Raw genomic sequence first — 5,143 nt, 5'->3', positions numbered from 1 at the left:
ACCAAACATTTACTAGTGTCTTTCTTCCGCTTTGTGGTAGCTAAAATATTGCCAGACATTACTTCTAATATTACCAGGTTACTAAGAAGGATTCACCCGCAAACAAGATGGCTGCCACGACATTTGCAGCCTTGCTATACCGGGAAAACGAGCTCCTATGCCTACCAGACTTCTTAGAGGACCTTATGTTGACCAGAGGACTCCAATGTACGGTACCACTCTAGACCTTTTCTGGGAGAAATATTAAAATCTGCAAAAAGGCCGTTTGTTCAGTTACCTTTTTTCATCTTCATCATGATCTCCTGTCAATCCTGTTGTCGGTCGATATATCAATCTTGCCTGGTGATAGAAGGCTAATTATTACACCATTCTACTCCAATAGGGTATGTGCAGGTCCTTGTCCCCTAGAATCATTTTCCAAGAAAGCAATAAGTGATACTGTGACTGTTAGATCACACCAGCATAGCTTATGCCGCCATTTTGTGAATTAAAGAACCATATGCTCCAAAATTTGGGTGTGATCGCGCGTGCTCAGATCTCAGAACTTGGAACAGCAAGTAGTTTTACCTAGCTATAGGCTAGCTATGCATGGAATCAAGTTGCAGTACTTAGTGCAGGTTTCTAGCTAAGAGAAGGTATTAATCTTGCATGTATTAAGTGCGTAATGAATAATTTTATTTCAAAAACAAAAAACAATTAATTAATTTTTATAATACTAGTGATAATATGAACTTGACAACAGCTACAGGATTGTGGGAAAGATAGAGCTTCTTGAACAAGGATTCATATTAAGACTAAAGTATTCATTTCACTTATCATCAGTATAGTATCTATATTTTAATATCTATTCAATTCAATCAGTGCTGTTTCTCATAAATGCTGTAAAATCATAACATGATGACAATAAAATAGAAATTTATTGTTTTTGTAGAATGAAAAAGTATCATAATTGTAACTGAAAAAATATTATAAATATTATTAAAAAATAAACACCAAAAAGAGCATAAAAAATTTAAAAAAAAGATTAAGTAGGATTCTGAATGGCCAACGAAAATACGAAATGAAAAACCAACTCTCGTTATGCAAATTTTACTTTATGTTGTAAGGTGACCTATAACTTTTAAATAATAACATTAAAAGTACAATGTAGAGTAGTATTTGCGTCACGAGAGTAGGACTTTCATTTCGTATTTTCATTGCTCGTTCGGAATCCTACTCAATCTTGTTTTTAAAATTTTTTCTCTACTAGCCTTCACTACTTTTGCTAGAAATATGTGACCAGATACGAGAAAACAAAGCTATCTGCGAGATTTTGGTAAAATCAGTTTTTTGTACTCACAGATAGAGAAAAAATGTTCCTTTTCAGCGATATGCCATTTATGACAATGCGCGATAAAATTTGGAAGTCAGGAATGCTGTTTTGAAGATTGCTCTTGAATACAAGTACAGAGAAAGAACCATTTTAAGTAATTTTCAATGTTTCTGTGTCATGCCTGTTCCTGTAGCCAATGAAACCACGCCCACCACGTAAAACCACACCCAAATCAATTAATAAATGGAAATGAAGAAAGAAGCACTTTTGACTTGCTTTTCACAGGATTTGAACTATCTGTTCTTGTATAATGGACATCTTAAGAGTTGTCTAAAGCCCTGCCATTCATGGAAACTTCAAATACTAGTGAGTTTTTCATTACCAAGTTATAGTTACTTTTATTACATCTTCTAGTGCTAAAAAACCCCTTGTTATGGACTGTTCTTAACACAGATCATTCTCATACTTCATTCAAATCTAGCCATGACTTCTTGAGTTTACAGGTAATATAATACTTTTATATAGAAGTATAATTAAGTTCTTTACATGTAACGTTAATATAGTTGACTGTGTTTGCATATGTTGATAAATCATATGAAAGATTTGTTGTTATTATGTTCATTGATGTCTCTTTCACTTGCTGTTGTAGCAGGGCCTCTTCCTCCTTGGCCTCCTTTTCCTCTCTGGCCTCTTCCTTGGCCACCTCCTCCTCCTTGGCCATCTCCTCTTCAAGCTCATTTCCGCCACCTCGTCCTTGCTTCCTGTTACCACCATGTTGCCTCCTTGTAAGAACAAAACGAGATAAAGTTACTATTCTTTACATTAATGCTCCATTGTTACGTTGAATTTCTTTCCCTTGACTCTCTCTGTCTCCCCTCCTGTGCTTGTGTCTTCTCCCGTCTTTGTCTCTTCAGCCTACCCTGTTTTGCTTCCTGCCCATTTATCATCACTGTCCTTTATTTCTCCTTTTATCCTCCTTCCTTTTTCCTTTAGTGCCAGCTGTCTTAATTTACAATGGCATAAAGCCTTTAATTAACACAACATTTAAATATTGTTTACTTTTAAAAGCTGGCCGAAACTGTTCCAAGTCCTTATGTTCATAAGTGAGAAAATAAAGTACAAGTAATTCCACTATTATTTAATTCCCTAAGGGCCTTCCTGCTTTCTTCTTGCCTAATGTTTGTAAATGAAACTAACCATAATACAAGGCAAAGTCACTATTTAATACAATGGTTCATACATCTGCTTGACAGCAAAAATTATTAGACAGCAACCATAAAAGTAAACTTACTTCAGCTGATAAAAAACAGTGTCATGTATAGTTGTATGTTTTGCCTTTCTGTCTTACCATTCTCCTTTGTACAGTCTCCTCTTTCCTCTTTGTCTGTGTCCCCTTTCTCCTCTGTCCTCTCTGTGTCCTTTCTTCTCTTTCTCCCTGACTTGCTATAAATACAATTAATTTTTGCTTTTTAATGTACAACACAAACATACAAACAACTTACCAAGTTGTCCTACCAAAAACAAAAGGCATTATAGTTATCACTGTAGGGTTACACATTCTCAACTTACCTTTAGATGGATGGACCTCAATGAAGACATCCTCTATGGAGGCGGATATTACTTTTGATTTTGAACTTACAGTTTCAGGTGTCTTATTTTATATCCTAAAGGTCACATGTGAAAGTTGCTGTTCTTTGATTGGCTGTAAATGATGCAATGACTTCTATTTTGGTATTCTCCTCCCCCACATTTTTATTATCAGTTCTCACACCTGTCAAGTTGAACACAAATCACCTGCATAATAACTTTATGGCTATCTTTCTCTTGGCCCTCTCATTTCACTTCATAAGTTTTAAACAAAAATTAGTGTTTGTCTTTATGGTGATGTCTCACGCACATACTAGTTCTACACCTTTGTTTTCAAAAAAGGGGATCCATAGCTTGTATGTCTTAGCGTTACAAACGAGTTCCTCTCCTTTAGGGGATCAATAGTTGGAATATTTGGCATTCGAACTAGTTCCACTCCTGTTTCAGGGGATCATTAGTTTGAATGTTTGGCGTTTCAACTAGTTCCACTTCTGTTTTAGGGAATCAATAGTCTGTTGTCAGCAAACAAGTTCTTCTCCTGTTGAAAGGGGATCAATAGTATGTGTTACACAAACTCATTTGTTATTCATTTACTGATCGCATGGACATGTTCTTCTATTATGACCAAATTGACCACAATTACCAATTTTTTTTGTGTTGCAGGTTGTTCTAGACATTGCCTAGGAGAATGCGGTACTTTGATTTTATTGCGAGGTCTGGTGGATCAGCTACATCTGGAGTTGATTGTCGAGATGATCCTATTGGTCGAGGTACATCAGGAAGTAGGCAGGTTACATCTTTACATACCTATTTGCAAAACGATCTTTTCATAAAGGTACCATTTGCTTTCACTTGACATACCCTTTGTGGTAATATATTAAGTAGTTTATCTTCTATTATTTGAGCGTCCTCCTTCAGCAAATTGAATTGTGTGACTAGGCCATCTACAACTTTTCTGGCTTCAACTAAACCAGGTGAAGTCACATTTACGACAGTGTTGAAAGCCTTTGATGCCTTTTATTTTATTGATTAATGTAGCAAAGGAACTGGACCAGTCAAATGTTTCTACAATGAGTTTACCAATGCTACTTCCTACTGGTTGGGCTTTGTTCACAGCAGATGATTGTTCTACAACTTGAACGAAGTCATCCAATGAGTCCACCTCTGCTTTGCGAAACTTTTGCTTCAAAAGTCTGAAGCACTAGTCTGAAAAAAATTTTGTGTCCAACTGGCAGGAAGGATATTGAAATGGATGCATTAAGTCCTGATATGGCTCTCCATAAAAGGTACTAAAATTAATAAAGAATTACATTAAAAAGGTACATTATTGTGCATGCATTATACTTACTTAAATAAGTGTAATTTTTTATTTTGCCCAGTGTGGTTGTCAGCATTAAATTAAATAATTACCTTAGTTAAGGCCATGAGCCTTCAAATAAAAGTGTACCTTGCTTATGACAGGATTGGCGCCTTTACCAGTGTGGAATGATTAATTGATTAAGAAAGCTGAGGGATAGCTTCACGGCACACTCCAAAAATACCACATTTCCTGGGAGTAACAAAGTAACTTGGACCTGCTTGGAGTGGACTTGAAGCATAGTCAACTTTAAAAAAGACAGTAAGCTAGATACACTTCAATATCATAAAATGTTACCTGTTGAGCATAATAGAAGCTATAATGCGCTACAATATTTAGCATAGCAAGTAGACTTGTCAGTGGCAGATTGTAATTGTCTGCTGCATCAGTATACAGCCCTTTTAACAATAATTGTACCACTTTTAATACATCGTTATGGTACTCCCTTTCCTTTTTTAACAAGACTTCTATGATCTAGTGCCTTTTGCATAGCCCGAAAATGATAAGTATAATACTTGCGTTATTACAGTATTAAATTACCTCATTTATCGTTTCATCAGATTGCATGTTATTACTTCTTATAATCAGTCCACTTATCTTTTTACAAGTGGCATACCAGTCAGACATAGGCTTCATTTTTTCAATATAAGGCACATAGCATTGCCACAACATGTTGAATGTTGTTTCAACACATGCTTTGACCTGAAGCTCTTCACATGATTTTGCATTCTCTAAGTATACCTGGCTTTTAGATGTACTGCATGGTAAGAACTTATTCTTGTAACTTTTCATTCCAGGTATGCTTCCAGGAAGATTGAAACCATGCACTTTAGCGTAATTTCTGGTGAACACAAGATCTCTAAGAATATTGTCATAAGTCAAAGCTT

At 35.8% G+C, this 5,143-nt stretch overlaps 1 long non-coding RNA gene across 1 annotated transcript; it reads right to left on the bottom strand.

The window, feature by feature from the left end:
- Positions 1 to 2,025: 2,025 nt before the first annotated feature.
- Positions 2,026 to 2,250, bottom strand: LOC109583122 (uncharacterized). Its single transcript, XR_002185380.1, has 2 exons — positions 2,153 to 2,250; positions 2,026 to 2,094 (listed from the first exon to the last, which is right to left on the bottom strand). It is a non-coding gene; the product is annotated as an uncharacterized LOC109583122 (long non-coding RNA).
- Positions 2,251 to 5,143: the final 2,893 nt, after the last annotated feature.

The sequence above is a fragment of the Amphimedon queenslandica genome, unplaced genomic scaffold, assembly GCF_000090795.2.
Source record: "Amphimedon queenslandica unplaced genomic scaffold, v1.1 AMPQUscaffold_13326, whole genome shotgun sequence".
NCBI lineage: Eukaryota > Metazoa > Porifera > Demospongiae > Haplosclerida > Niphatidae > Amphimedon > Amphimedon queenslandica.
Note: the sequence above shows the minus strand (reverse complement) of the source record. Positions and strands in the feature narration are given on the sequence as shown.